The 25,851-nt window shown below is 39.7% G+C and overlaps 1 protein-coding gene across 17 annotated transcripts in view; it reads right to left on the bottom strand.

Moving 5' to 3' along the window:
* The window catches only part of IQSEC1 (IQ motif and Sec7 domain ArfGEF 1), a 466,480-nt gene that overhangs the window by 153,765 nt on the left and 286,864 nt on the right, over nucleotides 1-25,851 (bottom strand). The window contains exon 1 of one of the 17 annotated variants that reach the window (XM_077325630.1): nucleotides 6,393-6,595. The exons of the other annotated variants lie outside the window; for them this stretch is intronic. The gene's annotated coding sequence lies outside the window, so the exon portion shown is untranslated. Of the gene's footprint in view, nucleotides 1-6,392; nucleotides 6,596-25,851 lie in introns of those variants that run through there. 17 annotated transcript variants of the gene reach the window in all.

Genomic DNA, 25,851 nt, shown 5'->3' with positions numbered 1-25,851 from the left:
TTGTGCTGCTGAATAATCTAAAGTCCTACTAAATTCTGGTCTGGTATATAGGTATATTATATAAAGCACTTGGCAAAAAAGAATGTTGACTTTTTCTCTTACAGTAAGAGTCACGCTTGATGAATACAACCTTGACGGTACAACTCAGTAAAAGGTAGGTTAATGCGTGTTCATAAAAAAAGTCTCTGCCTTACACTAATGCCTCCAATTCACGTTAGTGATACTGATAATACTAACCTGCAGCTCTGTAGTGACAATAACGTTTCCCCAGTTTCTGGCACTGCTGAGAAGCCAACTTGGTATGGGAACACTTACCAAAAAAGAAAGCAAGTAATGTCTCAAAGGCAATGCTATAGTTTCTTTGTCTAACAGAGTTCCCTACTAAGATTCTCCAGATGAAGCAGAACATGGCTGGAGCTTGCAGCTGAACTAACACCCTCTATTACATTCTCTAAATAACACAATAAAAGCATCATGTCATGATGGGCTATTTCCCAAACAGATCTCTTTGATCCTTGTGTTCTTTTCTGCTGATTACTGCCTTGACAACTGTAAAGCTATTTAGAGCTTAAATTGTAGGAAAATACAGCTGGAATATACAATGTCAATATCATGCATCCTACTTGGAGACAATAAGGGTCATCATCTGTGACACTTCCACCCATAACAATTTGGCTTATTATACACTGGAATTACATTGTCCTAGTATTGTCTAGTGCCTTTTTTACCTGTATGGTTGGCTACAGTAATTGACACAGTATGGGGGGAAAAATCAGAAGTGACAATTTAAAACTTCAGATTTTTAAAGAAATTGCAAGCTTCTCAAACAAATGCAATATAAACACTAGCAATTCATGCCTCAGTATTCTGAATCCTTCGTGGGATTAAACCAATAACACTTTATTTCATTTCATAATGTACGTAAAATCTGGGATGTAGTAAATACATTGCACTCCAGTATTTAGGACCAGCATTAAGAATTAAATACCTACCAGTTCAACAGAATAATACTTTTTTTCTACAAAACCACAACTTTGTTTTAAACTTTGTCAGTAATATATTGGAAAAGCAAGCATTTGCAGTCCTTTACACCATACATATTGCCTTGATTAAATAAATTGCTTATACCAAGAGAACTTGAACATCCATTCCCCAACCCTTCAGTGGACCAAGAAAAGTAACTCCTATTAATACCCTCTTAAGCACACTTAGACTGCAATCTCTAGGTTTACAATGGAGTCACTGAATAAAATTGCTCTATTATTCTAGTATACAGTAGAATATACTGGATTGCAGTAGCACCACCACATGCTACTGTCTCAGCAGATCTTCAGACATAAAGCCAAGGCAGACTACACTACTATAGTTACTTATATAGATCCTCTTTTTCTGTTCAAAACCGGACACCCAAGATGGCTAATGGAAATATAATAAGTATAATAAAAACATCAAATCATGAATGATTTATTAACAAAATAGTACCAAGTTTCAACTTCTTTTATATGCAGGTAGCTAGCGGATAAAACTGAGCAGGTAGAAAAGCTTGGATAAAATTTAGCAGGTAGAAAAACTCAGCTATGACAACGGAATTTTAACGTAACCTATTAGTTGTGTAAGAGTTTATTTGTACCCTGGTGTCTTCCAGTCATTCACCTCTGAAAAGCCATCAATTTCTCCTACCACAAAGCAGGATCTCCTTGAAAACTGATAATGTCAACTGAAAAATGGACAAGCGGACTGCATATCTGATTATCCTTAACCTACCAACAAATTTGGTATCAGATATGGTATCTTTTACATTGACTTGATCTATATTCATGTGGTAGGCTGTGTTAGTAGCTGGACCCCTCCTCATTTGGAGGGATAGTTTATAGGTGACATAAACATAAACATCCTTCCATAACATCCCAAATATTAATTTGTAGCACACTGTCTAACTGGAAATGGATATTGAATTAAATAGCAAATGCATCTAAAACACAAAGGTATATGGTCTGCTCTGAAGCAGAAAACATGGATAGCAGCCAGATGTCTAAAGAGTCTAGATCTCTTTGGATTAGATTAGAGAGATCACAGGTGCTGATAGACTAAATGACTTCTCCCCCCACCCAATACAGTGGTGCATATCTTTGGGACAATAGGCTATCCAGGAAAGGTGCTACTCATCTCATCAGCTCTCAGTCTTTCCTTCCCCTCATATCCTTGGAACTCAATTAGTTAACATTAACACACTGTCCCACCTTAGCAATTTCCTGTCCTGTGATCTAGGGGTTGTCAAGACATATTAACATTGTTAATTCTACCCCGGTAGAGGAGTCACAGTAATTGTTGGATTCTTGGGAAACCATAGAATCATAGAGTTGGAAGGGACCTCCAGAATCATCTATTCTAGCCCCTGCACAATGCAGGAAACTCACAACTACCTGTCTACCCAAAGTGACCCCAATTTCATGCCCAGAAGATACCCCCTTTGGAGGAAATCTTTCCAAAGTGGCAATTGGCATTTCCCTGGGCATGCAAGAAATGGCCAGAAGAGCCAAGCACTGACACATCCCTTCTTGCCCACTGACTCACAATCTGCTTAATTTTACATAATCAGCATTTCTGTCAGATAGCTATTGAGCCTCTGCTTAAAAACTTCAAAAGAAGGAGAACCCACTGTCTCCCAAGGAAGCCTGTCCCAATGAGTAACTGCACTAAGTGCCAGGAACTTTTTCTGAATGTGTAGCCAAAAATTCTTTTGAATTAATTTCAACACATTGGTTCTGGAGCAACAGAAAAAAAAAAAGCTCCAATATCCACCCTGGATATTGTCTTCACTTCAAACAATGCCTTCTAGTTTATGTATTATACACAAGAAATCACATCACATCAAGTATATTGTTTTAGGGGCTATCACATCAGTCATAGCCTGAGGAGACAATTTTTCTATTCTATACAAGTAGAATACCTAGAACCAGTTGGTCTGTATATTCTCTCGACAGCTTGTATACACTGTTTGATTGTGTGTAGACAATTCCTTTCCCTCTCCAGAAAACTTTCATTTAATTGGATCTGTGAACTTTTCCTCTCCATGTAAACATTCCCCTGCTTCTTCAAAACTATTCCCATTCAACCCAGCCTTTCCTTAGTTAATTTCTTAAGTGTATGCTACACGAGCTTTTGTGTGTACACTTGTATTTGTCTTTAAATTCTTCTTAAGAATATAACTTTCCAGTTATTCTGGACTGTTTTAAGATTTTCTTGAGGGAATAACCTGGTATACATAGGTGGAGATCCTGTAGTTACCCACCTCTTGCTAAATTGCCATTTAATTCACTAATTCCCCAATCTAAATTCAGGAGACCTCCAATTTGGGTAACAGTTGTTACATGGAAGAAGATCTTGTCAACAGTGTCACTGGGATTATAGAAGTTCCTTTCTATGAATAGCTTCCTTGGTTCTTTCCTTTTTGTGTCTATACGCTAAGCAATGGTAATACTTTGAACTCACTACATATTTCCAGTTATTAGTTCTGTTAAGAGTGTCTTCTGAACCAGTTCATTTGCTGAATGATTACTATATAGATATTGTGGCTTTAGTTCTTCTGCTGGCTTGCATACTGTTTATTTTAAAACATATTTACATCTTCTGTATATTGGCATTTTATTTTACCATTAACATGTTTTGTGTATCTATTTATTTCGCATAATTGGCCTCAACTGGATCTTTCATCGTTCCGCAGGGCCTGCAAAATGGAGCTCTTCTGCCAGGTTTACCCTTGAGGCCAAGGCTGACAATATAGACCTATGCCCCCCCCAGGATTTGGGATTAGGACCTGAAGTAAACACCATCAGGACCTGAAGTAAACATCATCAGGACCTCCTCTCCACCCGCCAGTAGTGGGAGGGGGGGAAGTTGAATTGCCGATCTTGCCATGTTGGTAATGCTAGGAATGTAATTATTGTTTTAATGGGGTTTTAATGGGGATTTTAGGATGTTGTAACCCGCCACGAGCCGCAAGGGAGTGGCGGGGAAAAAATCTATTATTATTATTATTATTATTATTATTATTATTATTATTATTATTATTATTATTATTATTATTATTATTATTAATATTTTTACACAATGACAATATTTTAAGGTGTCTATTTTTGACTGAGAAAACATTAAGAAAACACTGAGAAAACAGTTCAATTAAGTCTCCAAAAGCTGCTCTTGTTCAGTCTTGGGGCTGTGTAAAGTTTCATTAAGTCACACATGACATACAGTGGCCCCAACAAGGAACTTCCAAGGGAAGTGAGAAGCAGAGGTAGACAAACAAGGAGGACTCCCCAGAAGAATCCTCCTTGGTTGTCTCACATCCAAATGCCCACCCTGCTTATAGGGTTGCCAGCCTCCAGGTAGTACTTGGAGATTCCCCCAGAATTACACCTCATCTTCAGACCACAGAGATCAGTTTCCCTGAAGAGAAGATACTTTGGAGGGTGAACTCTGTGGCATTAGGCTCCACTGAAGTCCTTGTCTTCCACACACTTCATCTCGAAATCTTCTGAAGGGGCTGTGACTCAGTGGAAGTACCTCTGCTTTACATGCAGAAGGTCCCAGGTCCAATCTCTGGCATCTCCACTTTAAAAGAGCTAAGCAGTAGGTGATGTGAAAGACCTCTGCCTGAGTCTCTGGAGAATCACTGCCAGTCTGAGTAGACAATACTGATCTTGATGGACTGATAGTCCGATTTAATACAAGGCAGCTTCCTGTGTCACCTGTATCTGGCAACCTTAGCCCCCTGGAGGGACCTGGCAACACTACACACTACACGCATTTGTAAATACATCTTTTTGAGACAGAACTAAGCTTTCCTATGTCCTCCCCCCCCCCCAAGAACAGCGATTGAAACAGCTGAAGTCAGAGTATAATACTATTTACAAATAAAAACCCATGTATTTCAAAGAGGTGTCAATGTACTAAGTTTATGGTCAAGTGGCAGCAACTAAAAAACAAAACACCCTTCCCCCCTCTCAAGAGATATTACTGTTTATGGCCAGCCATTCAACACAAAAACAGTACATGTTTCATTATTTACATTTTCTCTCTCTCATAAATTAGGGCAGTTTTGCCAAGATGCTTCATTGGTTGCCAACCTCATGAACATGGAATATTGACTTGGTGGGACAAGCCAGTGTTAAATTATTCATAAGACCAACCTGTTCACTCATGGGCAACATGTAACACATTGAAATAAATGATAAAGGCAGAAATGCCAGAGAGCAGATCTTCTGGCTGCTCTGCATTAAAGTATAAAATATTGAGTGAAGGAGTATGTGTAAAGACTTTTGAAGCACACAGTAAGGTAATACATTGGTTAAAATCAGGGTGAAACTCTCAGCTGGAATTGTAAACTAGAGCATGCTTCCAGGTTGTCTAAATCTGGCTCTACATTTTCCAATTAATCCACCCATTCATGTGGTAGCTAATAAATATTTTTGACATTTATATTACAGAGTCTATGACAATACAGGCCATATCTCATACCCGTTTACAGATTTTCTCATACAATTTTTACCTGGTCATGAATTTTAACTAAGGCTTTGTAAGAACTATTGATTGATGGCTTAAGCAGATTTTTCTCAGTCATGTGCTTCAAGTTTGTGTATTTTAAAAATTAAAATACCATCGGGGTGTGTGTGGAAGAGTATACAAGTATGAATATACAAATAACAACTTAACAAAATTGTTACCTAGAAAAGAAACTCCTATAAAATGGACAGAGGAAGCAAGAGATTTTATAAAATAAAACCATTTTTCTTTTTCATACCTTTTGGCTAGTGTCTTTACTGACATACTGGAAGATTGTTTGATACCATCTCTGCATAAGCCAAAGAGAAATGAATAAACAACCCTGTGTCTTTTAATTAAAAAAAAAAAGAAACTCAACAGAAGTGACTCAGAATGAACACATACACTTAATTGATGATATGCAAATAAGAAGCCTGACCTTAAGAGCACTGAATCAATGGGAATAATCTATATTAACAGAGCATCAGTGGAAACACAAGCATGTTTATTTATAGAGGAGAGCTTATTACAACAAAAAACACCAAACTGCAATATCCTGTTAAGCTGTATAGCTCATAAGTACATCCCTCACTTTCTCTCCCTCTTTCAAGAACATAGATTTTCGACCCCCCCCATAAAACCTATTTCCTTCAGTGTTACACCAGAGCACAACAGAAAGTCATAAAACAAGGAAAATATAGAAACCAACGTTCTACTCCCATCTTACCCAATGCATGCAGAGCAAACAGAATTTAACAACATTTTCTGCTACTGCTATGCTAGACCATTAAAATAACTCCCGAGCAAATGCTAGTGCTGCAGTAACTTCCTGCACTGCATCATTCACATACCTCTGACTTCATTGTTCCATGGGCCATGGGAGAAAAAAACAACAGCACCCATCGAACATCCAGGTAGAGCTCTGTCACAGTAAAATATCCTGGATGTGAAACAGCAATACTAGAGACAGAGAAAAGCAAGAAAGCTCCTGGGGTCCTAGCAGGAGGATGAAGCTGGGTGAGTGCCTCATCGTAAAGCAGAGAGCAGGGCTCTTGTCTGATAGGTAAATTTGCTGATCAGTACAGAGCATCTAACACTGTTCTCATGTGCTAGACCTCTTGGATCTCTGCTCAGCAGCTTTCAAAGCCACTGTAACCCAAGCAAAGCCTAATCTCTACAGTGCTTCTAACTGTCAAACAATTTCATTGGAAGGTCAGCAGCCTTTCCTAGCCTATAAAAAAGGACATTGTGTCTGAGCATGCTTGCAGGCACATAAAGGAAATACAGGCAGTATGCCTAATAATAAACTGGCAGCGCATGCATGCTTATTAGAGACTAATAATAGCATAATAAAACACACATAACTTTTAAAATACAATGTAGTGCAGCCAAAAAACTGAAAGGGCATAAGGAAATAGTAATGTGTCCAATGCATTTTATTTTACTTATTGGTTTGCCCTCATCCCCTCAACTCTCTCTGCCAACAGTGATCATTTAGAAATGCCTAGAAATAAATACTGAACCAGTACACAAGAAGACCCTAGTGAGACTAAGACTGTTAGGCATGCCATCCTCCAGGTGAAACCCAGGGATTCCCTAGAATTACAACTCATCTCGAAACTGCTGAAATACATTTCCTTGCAGAAAATTGATGTTTTGGAGGATTCTATGTCTTTATACTAGGGATGCCAGCCTCCTAGTGGGACCTGGGGATCCCCCAGAATTAAAGCTCATCTCCAGGCAACACAGATCAGTTTCATTGGAGAACATGGTTGCTTACAAGGTGGACTGTGTAGAATTATACCCCACTGAGTTCCTCCTCTCACCAAACCCTGCCCTCTGTAGGCCCCACCCCAAAAGTCTCCAGGTTTTCCCCAATTTAGAGCTGGCAACCCTACTTCATACCCCCATTGAGGTTGCTGTTCTCCCCAGGCTCCATTCCCAAATCTCTAGGAGTTTCCCAACCTGAATCTGGCAACCCTACCCCCATATCCTCCAGGGGGAACCTGGCACCTATTTTATATATGGCATTAAAAAGTACATTTGAGTACCCTAATATAGAGAGCCATACCTGAACTGTGACTGAAAGCTAAGCAAATGTACACTCTATCACATGGCATTTTTATATTTATATTATAGACAGGCATATTTAACCCTATGTAAAAATACCCAAGGTTCTTGTTATATAACTTTTTAATATATTCCATTGTTTATTTAGATTTTTCTATTCTGACGAATTGTATTTAAAGGGCACTCAGACAACATTGTTGGGCAACATCCCTTTCTGAGGCTTAGCGCTCACAAACAGCAAATTAAGTCTGATTTGAACGTAAGGGTTGAGGGGCAAAGAAGTTCTCTGTACCAGTTTGCATGTGGCCAGGGTCTTGTTTATATTGTACAGAAATCTATGTAAATCAGCTATAGGAGCTTAGTTTGCATGCTAGATCTGTAGTCTTTGCCAACAGTGTGCTGCTATGTTAGTACCTTGTATGGCTTGCAAAGTGATTTTGAACCCATGTAAAGTCACAAGAGGAAGCTAGTGCTTAATAAGGCCTGAGATGGTAGAATTATTTCTGGACTGTAACTTCCAGACTGAATACTTACTTCTCAATACAAAAAAACCCATTAAATGTGTACTCATGGACACATAGGATTGCCAAATCTGGATTTTGGAAAATTCCTGGAGATTTTGGGGGTAGATCCTGGGGACAGCAGAGTTTGGGAAGCAGAAAGATCTCAGTGGGCTGTCATGCTAGACTGAACACTCTGATGCAGCCAATTTCTTCAGGAGAACTGATCTCTATAGTCTGGAGCTGTAAATCCAGGGATTCCCCAGGCCCCACTTGAAAGCTGGTATCCCTAGAAAATTATGGCTCAGGAATTCTTGAGCCTCTTTTCTTAACAGGATAGCCTTTTAAGTGTAGAATATATTTTTTTATATGGAGGAACTGTCAGTTGTGTCCTCTCCGGAGATCTCAGCTGAAATTCTACAATGCAGATGCAGGTTCACTACTTATTTGGTCCTCTTAAAAGACAGGTTGCAGTTTGACGAGAACTGCTGATAGGATGACTATACAGTAGCTGATAGAACATTTATCAGATTTCACTTGTAGTCTGTCTTTCTCATTGTGACTTAAGGGAAACCATCTTTACTATAGATTCAGTCACTGACTGGATCTGTCTTGGTCTTTTCCCTGCATTGTGTCACCTTTTCACTTTGAACTGGCTTACCCCTTAATCCCTGCATGACAGCCACACAATCAATACAGTGACACCATATCCTGTCTAAACTTCACTCGCCTCAGTCAGTCAGTCAGTCAGTCAGTCAGTCAGTCAGTCAGTCAGTCAGAGTTTATTACAGTCATTGACCAAATTAAAAAAAAAAAGACATTACTTAAAACTCAGTCATATAATAAAACCTGGGTTACAACATTAAGATTAGTATGAAAAATATTAGTAATTTGATAAATTTAGATAAAATATATCATCAGATTAAGATCAGTGCCCCACCCTGAACAAGGTGGGATTATAATAAATTTACTGTCACCATTGTATTGTGTGATTGTTATTTTGATATGGAGAATAGTGGGTTTTTTATTGTTTTTAGAATTTTATGCTGTAAACCACTGCGAAATCTAATAATAAATAAAGAAATACATAAATACATAAATTTTAAAGATTGTTTACATTAGGTGCAATCCTAACTGTGTTCCCTAAGCTCTTTTTTGATTTGATAGGCCATCCATCCATACATGGCAACCTTCTATGTCAGCTTCTGATTTTTATCTGCTAACACGATTGAAATAAAGGTCCTTCTAATTGAAATAAATTATCCTTCTATGACCAGGATAATACGCAAGGACTACTACTACTACTACTACTACTACTACTACTACTACTACTACTGTTGGATTTATTCCCTGCCACTCCTGGAACTGGCTCGTAGTGGGTTACAACAGTCCCTTGTTAAAAATCCCAAATAAAAACCCCATTAAAAACAGGACATAACAACAATAACAATACAGAACATCGCAGTAATTCACACACGAACACCCATCCCCTCAAGATACCTAATAATGGGGGTTTGAGGGGTTTAGGGTGGGATCTTATCTCTGATCTTATGGTAGAACCTGCAATCAAAGAAAACATGTTCTAGTGATTCAGGAGTTTCCACTCCACATATAGAGTTTTTTTCTGAAAGGATCCAGTAAATTTAGTCTCAAGAACCACAGAGGATAGCACATTGAACCTTAAAAGTGTAAAAATTCTCCTGTAGTTAAAATTCTCTAAAAATTTAATATATGATTTCAGTGTTATCCTATTGAGAGTACTCAGAGGGTTCCTAATTCTGCTTACAGCAGTTTGCCTTTCTATGTCTAGTAATTCTTTTAGGACAGATTTAGCTTGGGCATAGTCCAATGTCTGTAAGAACTGTTTGGAAAATCCATAATAGCCCAATTTATCCTCTAACTTCCTCCTCTGTGGTGGCAAAAATTTGTCCTGAATCACAGTGTGGGTAAGCCAGTTGAAAAATAAATCAATTTTAACCAATAATAAAAGGCCATAACCCACATTCTTGCCTCTACTGAGACCAAGTCTGCTTTAAGGCGAATTGCAGCATTTGAGACAGTAATTGAAACTTGAAAAATAGATCTTCAGAACTTTGATTGAGTTCAAGTGAAATCAAATTTGTGTGGGCACATAAAGGTGCTCCATACAATACCTGAGGCAGAGATTTTGTAGAAAATAGTTTAATAGCAGCTTCTTGGTCCAAAAGAATTTTTTGATAGTCCCAGCACTTTTCTGCCTGTTCATAGCAGCATAGTCTATGTGGCCTTTCACAGAACCAGACGACTGAAATATAACACCCAGGTATTTATAACACCAAACCTGATCTATAGGGACAGAATCAATAAACCAGCTATATATTTTAGGCCTATTGGCAAATGCCATTACTTTAGTCTTGTTGTAATTTATTTCCAGATGGTTTTTCTGGCAATTAAGAAAGAGAGTATAGAACTTTGTTAGGCCCAACTGAAGTCCTGGAGAGCAAATCTGCATCGTCTGCATAAAATAAGATGGACATGTTCCTGTCTGCAAGCTTTGGAGGATGGAATTCAAGTTTACTTAGACAAGGGACCAGATAATTTATATAGATGTTAAGTAGAAGGGGCGCTAAAATATAGCCCTGTTTAACACCCTTTTCTGTTCTCATTGCCTTAGTTAGATGGTTTTGTGGATTACATCAGACCCTTATAAAGGTATTTTTGTGTAGAGCTCGTCTTAAAAACAAAAGACGCCTATCTATTGAGGTTGTTTCTAGCTTCTTCCACAAAATGGTTCTTGAGATGGAATCAAAAGCTGATCTATAAGAGATCTATAAATCTGAGTACAGAGAGATTGAACAATTAGAGGATTAATTTGAAATTAAATGATCTAAAAATCACACATTGGTCCAAACAAGATTGACCCTCTCTGAAGCCTGATTGTTTCTGTGCCAAGTATCCCTCCTGCTTCATCTAATCTGTTAATTTCCACTGCAGGTGTTTAGAATAAAGTTTACTGATTATGCTGAGCAAACTAATGGGTCTATGATTAATGGAATCCTCTCTATTTCCTTTCTTATAAATAGGAACAATTATTGCAGTACCCCAATCCTTTGATATTCTGCCTGTTCTATCAATGGTCATAAATAAGAAAGTAAGGACAGGAATCCACCAATCAGCATTCCTTCTTATCAAGTCTGCTGGAATTAGGTCAGGTCCTGGGGACTTTTGGTGTCACAAAGTCTGAATGAGATATTTAATTTTTTGAGGCTCTACTGGGGGCCAAGTAGGTAAACTATATCTGGATCTTCTAAAGCAATTTCTTCTGGGTCTCAATATAGCTGCTTAAAGTAATTTCCCCATGTTTCTGGAAGAATACTATTGCTACATGTTGATAATGGTTTGAGAGACAATTTAGAACTCAAATGTCAGAATACGCCAGAATTTTTATCTTTAGCTGCTGTGCTCAATTGTTCCCATACTAAAGCCATAGCTTCTTTCTTCTTCCATTGAATAAGAGATTTATATTGCTTTTTAAGGCTTTTCATCTCATTTAAGGTAGCATCTTCATTACATCTATATTCGATATAAATATAATTTAGAGGCATTTTAATTGTTTTATAGAAACCATGATTTCCCAATTTTTGTATTTAAATTATTTTGTTTAAAGCTGAATGTACGCATAACCTTTTGTAATTTTGTTATAATTTAAGTATAGACATTAAGATGTATACCTAGAGAGCCTTCTGATTTTAACTGACACCAGAACCCAAGAATTCTGCAATACATTTGTCCATTCTATTATTCCACTGAATCCTACAGTTTTCATTCTCACCCATGTTCTCCTCAAGGTGCAAATCTAAAAATTCAGGGGTTAAAATTAGGGATTGCAAAACTCATTATGAGTGGTATATGATCTAGATAAGAGAAGACTTCAAATGATTCAACAAACTGGATCATATTCTTGGAGGCAATAATATAACCTATCCCACTCATCCTTTCACCTGAACAGTAATAAATTCTGCTGGATAATCAGTGAGATATGACACGTTTAGTATACAAAAATTTATTCTTTTTTCCATTTGTAGAAAATTAAGACCAGAAGAATTAGATTTTTGATTTTTATAAGATCTAAGAAGTGGGAGAGGGAATGTCAGCTCTTCTGGTGGGTAGGTGTTAAGCCTACTATATAGATTTATCATCAGGACCAATCCTGGCATTAAAATCTCCACCAATAATCACATATTCAGTTGGATTAGTTCCTATTAATTTCCAGATATACATTTCAAATCCTGCCCAATCAGTTTCATACCGGGGCCTGGAAGTATTTGGAGGACAATAAACATTAGCAATTATACATAAACATTGACAATAGGAGCTCCACTCTCCTCAAGCACCTTTTCCAAATCTTCCATTGTTATCCAAAGCAGTGTTGGGAACTGCCCATACAAGGCAGTGTTGGGGATATGCTTGAATACTAGTAAGAAAAGGAGAAGTTGTACTGGATTCTTTATTCTTAGCCTCAAGTGGGAGAAAGTCCAAATTTCTGTTGCAGCCTAGAGATGTGGAAGGTATGCCACACCTTCCAGTAATCTGGAGAATAACAGTTCACAACAGTGTAGCAATCTGTCACTATTTGTCAAGATGGGTTCTTATAACCCCACTTTCATTGCCCAGAGAAGGCCATTTGCCAAGCTGAACAAGTTTGTCTCAGTACCGATACAGGATAATATCAGTAAAGAAAGAGACATCATCCACAATACCCCTCTAGCACTTCGACTAAGTATGAAAGATTAGACACAGGACATTGTTCAAGATCAGTGGGGTCTAGACTGAGCCTTTGTTAGAGGTCTTACCATGGCTTCTTTGAAAACTATGCAGACCACTCATCCCAAAGAATCACTCAGTAACATTACAACACAAGAAGTCAGCTTCATTCCTGATGGAACTAGTCAGAGAAGCTTTTCTGTATAGATGTACAACCGTTCCCCTTAAAACACTCAACAGTGGCTTCTTTTACAAGTGTGATACCATTACAATAAAGGGCTGGCAATTTTTTACACTCTTAAAAAGAGACCTTGTACATGTATGGCAGATATCCTAGAGGCTGTCTCCTTTATTGCTGATCATTTTTGCATAAAATATTATCATTATTTTATAAGTGTTCATTTGCTCCTGCTGCTTATTGCTCTACCTAAACCCTCTGAAATTGCTCTCCCTGTGACATTAGTCAGCTTCACATCTGTCATCTGTGATGTCACAAAGAGGATTTTGACCTTCAGGCATAAGAATTTCCATACTGATGTTGTAATGTAGCACACAGACATTTGAGATTAGACAGACATAAATGCATAAGAAAACCAGCATAGCCACAGGGGAACCTAAGTACTTAATAACAGCCCTGCAGCAAGAGCTTTTAAAAGTAGCACCAATAGAACCTTAGGTTAAATGGTGATAGCAATTTTGTTACTTTAATTCCTAGCATAAACTCTCTTCCTAATTAGTTATACAACAGGTCCCTCACCAAGTCACAACAGGATAGAGCTGATGTAAACAATAGCAGAGTGCCCCCTTCCCCTTAACTTTAATCAGCTCAACTTAATGAAACCTCCATTTAAGGTATCCCCCCTGAAAATAATTTATGATTAAAAATTTAAATTGGGGAACAACATAGATCCTTGCCGTTATAACCAGGGCATTCCATTTCCTTCCGTTTTTGTTGAGGACTTTTTAAAATTCATGCCTTCTTATCTTCACATGATTGGTAGCATGATCCTCCAAACAGACTGAAACAAATCTTTCTGCTTTATTTTGCCTGGACTATGGAAAAGGAAAAAAGGAGACTGCCATATGGTCCAGTAGCCCAAGCTTTGTACAATTTCTGGGTATGCCACCCTTCTTTTGGGCAATTAATGGTTCCTAACTTTTCTGCTTTATGTTTTAAAACCCAGTCTATAACCTTTGTAAATCCCAAAACGCGAGGCAATATGTTCAGGAAAATGATTTTGCCTAATTAGTTTGTAACAAGCAAGTACTCTCTGATCATTAAAGAAGACGAGTTGGTTTTTATAATCCACTTTCACTCAAAGCAGCTTACATTTGCCTTCCTTTCCTCTCCCCACAACAGACACCATTTGAGTTAGGTGAGGCTGAGATAGCTCTGACAGGGCTGCTCTTTGAGAACAGCTCTGACAGACTGTGACTAGCCCAAAGTAACCCACCTGGCAGCATGTGGATGAGTAGGGAATCAAACCCAGCTCATCAGACTAGAAGCCACTGCTCTTAGCCACTATACCAAGCTTGATGGTTCTAGCCAATGAGGAAAGTAAAAGCCAAAATTCACAAGTAAGAGAACTGGTGACCTCTTGCTTTTTTGCTTTGTGAAGCATCATGTACTGACCAATCGGTAGAAATACAGACAATTTCTTTTTTATAATAATATTTTTATTTTTAATAATAATATAAAAGGGTTGCAGAAGAAAAAAGGGGAAAGCCAGTAAAACCAAACAAAAGCACATCCTTAAAATACTGAAAACCAACACAAATCCAAAACATTGCAAAAACAATTAAAACATTTGGCAGAAAGGAGGGATCACTGAGAAAATACCAGATGAAACAAACAAACAAAAAATCTTATTCAGTGGTAGAAGATGTCAACTCACAGATGACAGGTGAGTTTCTCTGGGATACAGTTCCAGAGCTTTGGTGTCACTTTGACAAATACATTCAGTATTTCGGGTACCAGTGATAAGACTGTGGATAGCAGTCAATGTATTCCTGCTTCTCCTCTAAATTCGTCTCCAACTTTTTACAGACATTAAACATTTGTTCAACAATTAATGTGCTTCATTTGCATAACCTGAAATATTTGTGAATGCAATTCAAAACAAATAAAATAAATATAAAAAGAGAAACTATTTTAAAAAATTAAAATAATAAAATTAAGAAAAATAAATCATTAGTAGGGGAAGATCATATGACCTTTCCTGTTGACTTGCTTCTGCTGAATATCACCTTTTTTGAGATTTCATTGCCATTACTTGCATAGGTTACTGCCCTCTTAACAGAAACCAGCATCCACAGCAACTTCTAGAATTCAACATATATTTATTAAAAATGCTCACGACTGATTATACTTTGAATTCTTGAATTAGCAATATTTCATTCTGATTGTTAACCTGTGCTCCTCACTGTATGAACACTGCAGTATATCAAGCCCCCCAGATACACCTTTTCCCCATAGTGGCCCATTATGCACGGCCGCCAAAACGGTGATTTTGGGTCACATGGAAAACACGGAGGGGGAAGACGCGAAGCAAACCAGTTATGCACGGGATGGGGCGCGACGGCGGCAAAATCTGGAGCGGCGGGTGTCGAGGCGTCAATGTGGAGCCAAGGGGAAGCGAGGCGAGCATGCCGCTGCGTTAGCGAGCGTCAGAGGCGGAGGCCAGGAAGGGCGGAAGCAGCCTGCGCAGGCGCAGCCCTGCCGGGTTTGTTGGGCACGGAGGGGGAGGGAGCATGTTTCTCCTACCCCTTAGTTTACTCCCAGTTCACCTCTCCCCTTCTTTGCTGCCCCGGTTCCTCTGCCCCATAGGTTTCCCCTTTATATTGTTTCCCCTACTTTAAGCTTTGTATTGTATATTTGTGCTTTGTTCACTCACACTGTTTTATAAAGTTTTTGTATTTTCTTAGAGACCTTGCCTCCGTTCTCATTTGTGGATGGGGTGTGTGTTTGCAAATGGGTGGGAGGTGGGTGGCCGGCCTCTCTGCCGTCCTTAGCCGCGGCGATCCCCTCGCCACCCTCCACTGTGAGCTCTCCGGCCGCCTTTCCATCCGTGTTCCCTTGGGTTCCCCCCGCCTGCACCACCGTTCGTTCCAGCAGCCGCTTGAGTGGTCGCGCCGCCTCCGACCCTCCGGCCTCCCCGATTATGCATGTGGTCAATTCGCTTGGGAAGCTGCGCTTTCTTCCGCATTCTGCTAACGCCGCTTTTTCAGTGGCGTGCACCGAATCTGCGGCCGGTTGCAGCCGACTCCGTGCATTATCGGTGATTTTAGTCGCCGCCATTCCACCCCGAACGCGAGCTAAAACCCCCGTGCATGATGGGTCAGTATTATACAGGTGGCTGCAAGTTATTTTTCTCTCTCTTATTTCTCTCCTCAGCCTCTGGTCTTGAATCTGCCCTAATGAGGTAAGGCTGAGAATATGTAACTGGCCCAAAGTCATTCAGTGAATATTCATAACAGAGTTAGTGATCTGAACTTAAGTTTCTCAGATCCTAGTTTGAAACTCTAACCAGCACACTGGTTTTCATGTGGTGGCTCCTGTTGAACAGTAGCAAGCAGCCAGACCTGTGTCAGCCATTCAAGTCATAAGGCATCAGTTGCCTGATGGTTGCTGCCTGTTCCCAAAGAGCTTTCCCTCAGAGATCAAACCAGTTCTGAAAAGGCCTTTTACTGTGTAAAACCAAGGTTTGAAGTTAAAGGGTGGCAATACTGTTATGGTTGCTTAGCAACTCCCATTAATACCCACTGCAAAGGGCATTCAGTTCTTACATGCACAGATACTACTTATATTAATTGGGAATCTTTTTTTTTTTTTTTTTTATTTTTTATAATGATTTTTTTTATTTTCATAAAGATAGAAATATAGTCATCATTTGAGAATATACGACCCCACATTGACTCCACAGTGATATAAACTTTTGCCCAAAACTCTAAGAGCCATGAGTCTAAGAGCCATCCACATTTCCACTACATTAAAAAAAAAAAAAAAGCCTGTTTAGATATACAAAAGAAAAGTTATTATTAATCAACTTACTTGAGAGATCGTAGACCTCACATTAACTGCTTGATACAATCTGAGAGCTATCCTAGCAGATATTTCTAGGTTTGAGTTAGATGCTTAACATTAAACATTTCTTATAGCACAGTATTAGTTTTGGCCCTGTATCAATACCCTGATAAAGGGAGAGGAAAGTAGGGCTTTGCCTTAAAGATGTACAAAGAAAAAAAATTACAAAAGGATTTCATAATTTCTCCTTATCCTTAATACAGATACATCTACAAACCATTTATACTTGGCCCATTCTAAGAGCCATCCTGACAGGTATAAGTTGAGAGCTTTGCATTTTCTACAGATCAATATGAGCTTTGGCCCTATAACAATACACCAATAAAAAAAATAATAAGAGGGGAAAGCCCCATTTTATATTTCCAACGCTAACGATTATATTACCTATATGCCTACTAAGAAAAAGAAACAAGAGAGAAAAAAGGCACTGCTTCCCCTTTTTCATAAAAATAGCAATATAGGATACAGTATATGTTGTTAATACAGAGAATAATAAGATTTCCAGGTTTAGATTAAATGCTTAACATTAAACATAGAACAATATAAGCTTTCAGTCTTCTATAGCTTCTCCTTATCCTTGGTTCTAATACATCTACAAAACAATTTTTGCTTGACCCATTCTAAGAACCATCCTCAGTGTAGGCTTTAGTCCTAGGACAATTCACTAATAGAAGAAAGAAAAAATAGGGGGGGAGAACCCCATTTTACATTTTCAGCACTAATGATTATATTACCTATATGCCTATAAAGGAAAAGAGACAAAAAAAAAAAACAAGAGCGAAAGAGACACTGCTTCCCCTTTTTCATAAAAATGGAAATATAGAATACGGTATAACATTAAACATAAAACAATATGAGCTTTCGGTCTTCTTAAGGGGGTCTCATCTCGAGGCTTGCTACATCTTGTCGTTCCCGTAAAATTATATTCTGTCCCATTGGCCTTTGGCGTAGAAAGTGCAGTTGTACTCTTTCCCGCAAAATATGCATCGATAAATCTTGAGGCCGTTGCACCTCCTGGACTCCAGTATCAATACAATTTTTTCCCCAGAGAGATCCTTTAAATCGGTTACTTTCACTGCAGATCCATATTTCTTTTGATTGATTTTTGTACACTCTTGCTTTGAGATGGCTGTATGTCTTTTTAAAAAGGGTGTCCTTATCTGGGCTGCAGAACTCCGGCATCCCATTTTCCGTCTCCAGAATTTCAGATTTCTCTTCTACTGTTGGTTTTCCACCTTGTTTAGAGCTGTCATCAGCCACTGTTATTGATCCATTATTCCTGTTAAAGACGTCTTCCTTGGCATCTTGGATCTCCTTGAAGATATGAATTTCAGATTTCTCTTCTGCTATTGGTTTTCCACCTTGTTTAAAGCTGTCATCAGTCACTGTTATTGATCCATCATTCCTATTGAAGACTTCTTCCTTGCCATCTTGGATCTCCTTGGAGATATTTTTGATCAATCCATCTAAGAATACTTTGTAATCTTGGGTTTGTATCTCTATTAGATGAGCCAATCTTTTTAACATAGACATGATTTTGACTTTAAAAAAACCCGGCCCCAAACAATTTTACAAGTGGCCAGTAGAGGTCCTCTGTTTTATCCTCTAATGTTCCGGCACAGGCATGTGACGTATTGAAGCCGGTTAAGGCAGGGATTCTCGTACTGGCACAAAGTTCTCGTGAGATTTTCACATTCACTGCTCTTATCTCTATCTCCGAAAACCAAAACAATTACAATAAGAGCTTTTGCCAATTAATTCGAGTTGATTTGAATCCTTCTTCTGCTTAGTTAGGAGAATTAGCCTGCCTCTTAACGAGGTGGCTTCAGGCAGAGCAGAGTAAGAGGAGGGGGGAAACAAAGGGCTTTGATGCAGGAAGAGAGACGGAGAAAAAAAAAGCGAGAGATACTTGCAGTAAATGATGTTTTGGAACTCAGCCGAAGTCCTCCCCTCAGTTCAAAGCGTTCATTTGTGGTAAATCATCATGTAGGGTTGAAGCAGATACTTTAAGATTAAAGAAAGAAAAGAAAGTCCGAGGTAGAAAATGGCAGTCGTCCTCTGGACCTGGAACGCTGACAGCCTATAATCCAGGGAGATATACTCCCTAAAGGATTGGAGACGGCCCCAAGAACTTCCTGGGTAGAAAGGTGAGGTGAGGTTTGCGTACCCCTCCTCTTTTCTGCCAATTGCTTGCACAATTGACCCCTGTCAGGCTTCAGAGATAGCAGAGCAGATGCCCTGCCACCCTCTCAGGACGACATCTTTAGCCACACCCCGGGAATCTTTAATCTCCTAATGTTATTTTATAATTTAAGATTTATCTTCAAAGCTGAGGTTATGCTCAGGCTTGTAAAATGATCTATCTTGCTTGTCCATGGCCCAAGTCTTCAGATTTAAATATGTTTAGAATTAAATATATTGATAATACAAGCTGAAGTTTATTTCCATGGATGGTATGAATTCTGTATCTAGTTCAACGAGTGGCAAAATAAGACTGCAGGGTGGATTTGACCTACCTCAGATTACCCCTTGGTCTCTGTAGTCTTGGGTAGTGACTCAGTAGGAATTCTAACACGTACACATCTAACAATGTGTAAATCCGATAACTACCTAACCAATAGTATCCATTTAACTTGCCTTCACTTTATGCTGCCAGCTTTAAGGCAATCTATTTAATCTGTATTGCTTGTGCAGACTTTGCCTTCCATAGACATTCTGAAGGTATTTGTTCTATTCACTAACAGGAGATAACCCTTTATGCAGAAGATGTATACAGATATGATAACACATTTCATCTAGGGAAAAGTCTGCTGGAAAATCAACCACTTTATTCTTTCCCCATAAAAATGAAAATAAACTGCAACCTTTTATGATTCAGCAAAGGATAAAATGAGAAGGTAGTCTTTTATATCTGTAGATTTATATGTTTTATTATACTTCACTGGAAAAAAATACCAGAGCTCTACAACGTTCAGCATAAAAGACCCAGTAATGTTGCAGAAAGCTGAATTTTATTGCTTTGCAATGTTCAATCTAAGGCACAGTTTTACATATACCTTAGGGAAGGATTTTAAATCTCAATTTCATACACTAAAAGATTTTTAAATGGTACATTTATCAGAGATGGAAAGCAAAGAACTAGGTATGGAGATTTGTTCATATGTCAATGGATAATCTGGCAAGCCTCAAAGATTAAGGAATCATACTACAACAAAAATGAAGGGAAATAATATTTCGAGCAAAGTTCATCTAGTATGACCCAGCATTGTATGGTGGGTAAGAGTGTTGGTGTAGGATTAGGGAGACCCAAGATAAACTCCCCATGTACCCATGAAGCTTAGCGAGTGAGCAGTTGCTCCCTCTCAGCCTAATCTACCTCACTGTATGCTTGAAAAGATAAAATAAAGAAGACTCCTTTCTGCCTCTCTGAAACCCTTGGACAAAAGTTGATCTACAAATATAATTGATAGTGTCCTTGTTAAATAAATTTTCAGTTACGTTTTGCAGTAGAAGTAACAGGCTTCCTTTCACCTTTTAAGTTAAAGGTGGATAAATAATATATATTATTCTGGACAGTATAGATTTATTCAAGGTGTGAGCTTTCGAGTGCAAGCACTCTTCGTCTGACGAGCGCTTGAACTCGAAAGCTCACACCTTGAATAAATCTTTGTTGGTGTTAAAGGTGCTACTAGACTCTGATTTTATTGAGCTACTTCAGACCAACATGGCTACTCATTTGAATCTGGATAGTATAATTCAGCTTCATGTGATGTTAAGCTCCAAATAGCTTCCTAACTGCTTCCTTACTTTGTCATTGTTTGTGATGGTGAAGTTAAGATACTTCTTAAATTTTACATGTTATACAAACACCTTCACATAAAGCTCCTACAAGGATGTACACTTCAAGAAGGATGTAGATAAAATTGAAAGTGTACAGAGGAGAGCGACAAGGATGATCTGGGGCCAAGGGACCAAGCCCTATGAAGATAGGTTGAGGGACTTGGGAATGTTCATCCTGGAGAAAAGGAGGTTGAGAGGGGACATGATAGCCCTCTAAGTATTTGAAAGGTTGTGATTTGGAAGAGGGCAGGATGCTGTTTCCGTTGGGTGCAGAGGAAAGGATGAGCAGTAATGGGTTTAAACTACAAGTACAACGATATAGGCTAGATATCAGGAAGAAATTTTTCACAGTCAGAGTAGTTTTCTGGGATGCTTTAGGATGCTTTGGGCTGATCCTGCATTGAGCAGGGGGTTGGACTAGATGGCCTGTATGGCCCCTTCCAACTCTATGATTCTGTGATTCTGTATAGGAGGAAAAAAGCTCCCTGTTGTTTTCAGACTATGAAACTATGAATTGTTCCTACTGAATGTTCTGTTCTGAAAGCATATAGTAAGTAACCAGCACTATAAAGCAGCACTTAGGACACTCTTCTCTAACAGAATATAGTTTTTCAAATTACTTTCCAGCATCTCAAAAAAGTCTGCCAGAAACAGAGAATTAAGAGCACTACACTTGCTCCCAAAAACAGTCTAGAAAGGATAAATGCATATCATAGGGGAAAATTGTGACCAGGATTTCTGTGGGACTTTAAAATTCAAAACAACTGAGGATGTTATTTTCCCAGGAGGTGGGAAAGTGTGAGACATAATATAGGTTGTGTATGTTTTTCTCCTCAAGTTGTGTTGTGGGAGGGGGGCATTTAGCTTGGAAAAAATGGCATGGCAAACATTAATAACTTATACTCCCCCTCCCAAGCCACAGCAGAGTCCTGGTCCAATCTGACTCAAAATGATGCTTTAAAGCGGGGGTCGTCAACCCCCAGTCCGCGGCCGGGTAGCGGGCCGCAAAGGCCTAGGTAACGGGCCGCCCCCCCCCCACAGCGAGAAGCTCACCAGCCCAGCTAGCTTTTTTGCTGCGAGGGGGGGAATTTGGAATTTATTTTATTTACTTAATTTACACCGCTATTTCTCCCCAATTGTGTCACGGAACAACTAGGACTGGTTACAGATCTGTCTCCTCTGAAGAACAGCTGGATTCAGTGCCTAGCAACCAACAACCAACTGTAGGTGAGCGATCAGATGAGCAATCACAGTTTAAAGGCTATGAGGTGGTGTTTTGTCCCCCCCATCCAGAGCTGACATTTCAGGGTCAGCCCCAGGTTGAGAGGAAATCTACAGTCTTGTCGCAGGTCAGCATACCTCAGAGTACAGCACTGCAAATAAGTGGCAAAAGGAGGCAGAGGAGACTGAAGCAGCTGTTATGGGCTCAAAACATATAAAAACAGGAGAGTGGAGCCCTCCAGTATGGGTTCAGCACGTGCCTTGAGAGAATCTTGCTGCTGCTGTATCAGATGTGTTTTGGAAAACTGACTTTGGCTTGCTCAGATGACTCATGTACAATTTACAGACTGTTATCTGTCTGAGTTCCTCTGTGTATGCCAGCACCTGCCTGAAGCAGAATAAATGTAGACCTAAAGTGACTTGCATGATTCGTCTTTCTCCATTTCATCCTCACAATAACCTTGTGTGGAAAATTAGGCTGAGAAGAAGGTTCCATGGCAGCTTGGCGATTTGAACCTGGATGTCCCAAATCCTAGTCCAACACTTTAACTACTACGCCACACTGGCCCCCAGAATCTCCACTAGATAATACAGCTGTCACTAGAAGGGAACAAGTCCAGTTGCATTCTTCAATAATGGAAAAATAAAGAAGAAGAAGAAGAAGAAGAAGAAGAAGAAGAAGAAGAAGAAGAAGAAGAAGAAGAAGAAGAAGAAGAAGAAGAAGAAGGTTCTTATATTCCGCTTTTCTCTACCCGAAGGAGGCTCAAAACGGCTTACAGTCGCCTTCCCTTTCCTCTCCCCACAACAGTCACCCTGTGAGGTAGGTGAGGCTGAGAGAGCCTTGATATTACTGCTTGGTCAGAACAGTTTTATCAGTGCTGTGGCGATCCCAAGATCACCCAGCTGGCTGCATGTGGGGGAGTGCAGAATCAAACCCGGCATGCCAGATTAGAATCAAACCCGACATGCCACGCTCCTAACCACTACACCAAACATTTCCCCCTTACCCATACAGAATTATGCTAGAATTACATTGGCTTTACTCTTCTGTTACTTTGAACGTACATTATTATATTAAAAAAATTGGGCCCTAGTTTAAACTCAGCTGCTATCTCTTATTTTCATTTGAAACAGGGAATTAATAATAATGCTCTGTAATGCACCAGCCTGCAATATTCTAAAAATGCTTCTGATACAGGATCCCTTAAGTACTTGTTAATAAAATATCCTCTTCACCTGAAAGCAGTCAGTGTTAACATTAGAGAACATTCAATGTATTATATCTCTCAGGACCAATTCCTGCTCATCATTTAGTTTACTTGCTATTAAATTATCATGGTGCTTTCATATTCTTCTCCTCCTTCCCTAGTTTACTATCATAGCTAATTTGTTTAGAAGATGTAGTGCTAATTGTTGAACTTTATGTACTCACAATAATTGTTAACATCAGCATTGCTCGGGGAACAGGAACTAAAAGAAAAGTAATATTGTCTGCCTGATTTAAGGTGTTCAAACATTAGACATAATTTGTTCTTTCAAGGTATGAAAAAGAAGGATATGAAGGGATTTTTACAGGGGTGTTAAACTCATTTTTTGAGGGCTGGATCTGACACAAATTTTACTTTGTCGGGGCTGGGCAATTTGTGCCATAAAATGTAATGCCTGGTACCAAAGACATAAACTTTATCAAGGACAGAGGCAAGCCCAATTCACAATTGTTTTCAGTATACAAACAAAAGCAATTAATTCTTAGTAGTGAAAGCAACTGATTTACTGGGGAACCCACAAAAGCTGCAATAAATGTATTTAATCATATGCAAGACATTTGTTTTCTAAGGAACTTCTTACACTTCCATACAACTTAGCTACTTTTTGCATATATAACACTTTTAGGAGATGAATCATCATCTATGCAAGTAAATAAGGTAGTTTTTAGCAACCCCCCCCCACACACACACACCATATGCCCAACTTCAGCAACTGAGCATGGCTACGATCCATCCTTTACTGTTTCCTCTCTTATCTGACTCTACTTCAAATAATCTTGAGAATGCACACCAGACTACCCTGATCCCACCCCACCAACAACCCTGTGAGGTGTACAAGGCTGAGCAACTGGCCCCAGATGACCGTGTCCTGGCTTGGGGGGGGGGGGGGCTAAACCTGCATTCCCAGATTCCCCACCTCCAGTTGTCATCTCTCATGTGTTTCCCATTAAAGCAATAGTGAATAAGGGAAGCCTGACAGACTATTTCTGCAGTGGAAACTTCACTGCCCTGGCTCCCGTACAGGAGCACAAATCCAGGGGGGATGAGGTGCACTGGTCCAAATGCTCTACCATGTGGGAGCAGGAAGAGGCAGCGTAACCTGCCCTGGCTCAAACTCCAGGCTGCAGGTTACTTACATGTGCCAGCTACTCGCTGCAGTTCAGAGTCTGGCCACCTGCCTCTGCTGACACCAGCAGCTCCAAGCTGCCCTCACTCCCCCCAAAATGCTGCCTTCAGCTTTACCCTTCAGTAGCTATTCCAGATTGGGGTGTGGTGGGGGTCTGGCATTTCCTTCAAGAGTTTTCTTGTGAGAGAGTCTGTTTCTTAAGGGTGGGTTGCCTTGTCACTTGGCAAGCTGCAGTGGAGGCCATCAAATGCAGCACATACTGCTGCCAGAGCATTCCCTGCCTTTATTTCCTGTTGCACTTTGTACCTGTATGTGTGAATGCTGTAAAATGGATAGCAAAGAGTTAACTGAAACCTAATTAGGAGTGGAGGGAAACTCCATCCCCTGAATAAGCCCATCTTCTGCAATATTGCAATGAGCAAATCCCTTCAAAGTGTTTAATGGGATGAAATAAAAAAACACTACCCCAGATCTGGCCAGCAGACTCAGCCCCTCCCACCACCACACCTCCTCTCCAGCACAATCACTCTCCACCTCCTCTGTAGCTTGATGATCCAGACAATGAGGCTCCTTGTCTCAGTTGAAGCCGGTGGAGCAGAAGAGCACCTGGTCTCTTCCCTGGGAATGCCACTGCTGTCGGGTTGGTTGGGTTGGACGGTGTACTTGTTTTTGTAGGATGTTTTTATGTATTAGGGGTTTTATGGGTTTTTAGATGTTGTTACCTGCCACGAGCCTTAGGGGAGTGGCAGGCTATAAATTGAAGTAGTAGTAGTAGTAGTAGTAGTAGTAGTAGTAGTAGTAACAACAACAATAATAATATAAGGCAGGGATGGGGTTCCTTGAACTGCAGGGCCCATAGCACGTGGATAAACCAGTACTGAAGCCAGTTGGTACAGTAGGGGAAATGCTGGCTGCTTTACTCTGCCCTTCCATGTAGTAGCTTGTCCTGTCCTCACCGAGCTACAGTTAGAGGGGAAAAACACCACACCTCCTCTTTATCATTATTTTGTTTATATATATTCCTGTAATTTTTCTGCCTTTGCTTCTATTCGCTTCCACTATTTTAACTTAGCCACACCTTGCAGACATTTCCTTTCTATTTCTTGGTAGCTTTAACCACACACACCTCATCACATAAACTTGCTTGCCCCCCAAGCAGCCTCCTGCCTTACTTTCCTCACACCAGTTGCTCATGGGCTTGGTAAGAGTCCTGGATGGGCCAGATCCAGCCACTGGGTATTTTGGTTGACACCCAGGATTACAAGATATGCAGTAGTTCTGTAGCAGTCATGAATGTGTTGAGTTGGTTTCTGTGATCTACCAGTAGACTGTGCTTTCTTTGCCTTCCTGCTGATAATTCTGGTTGACACAGGACCCACACAAACTAAGAACCATGCTGGTTGGAAGGCTGCAATGGGAAGACAGATGTGGTGAAATTGCCCTCTCTTCCCTCTTCTT

The sequence above is a fragment of the Paroedura picta genome, chromosome 3, assembly GCF_049243985.1.
Source record: "Paroedura picta isolate Pp20150507F chromosome 3, Ppicta_v3.0, whole genome shotgun sequence".
NCBI classification, from domain to species: domain Eukaryota; kingdom Metazoa; phylum Chordata; class Lepidosauria; order Squamata; family Gekkonidae; genus Paroedura; species Paroedura picta.
This window is presented reverse-complemented; position numbering and strand designations above follow the sequence as displayed.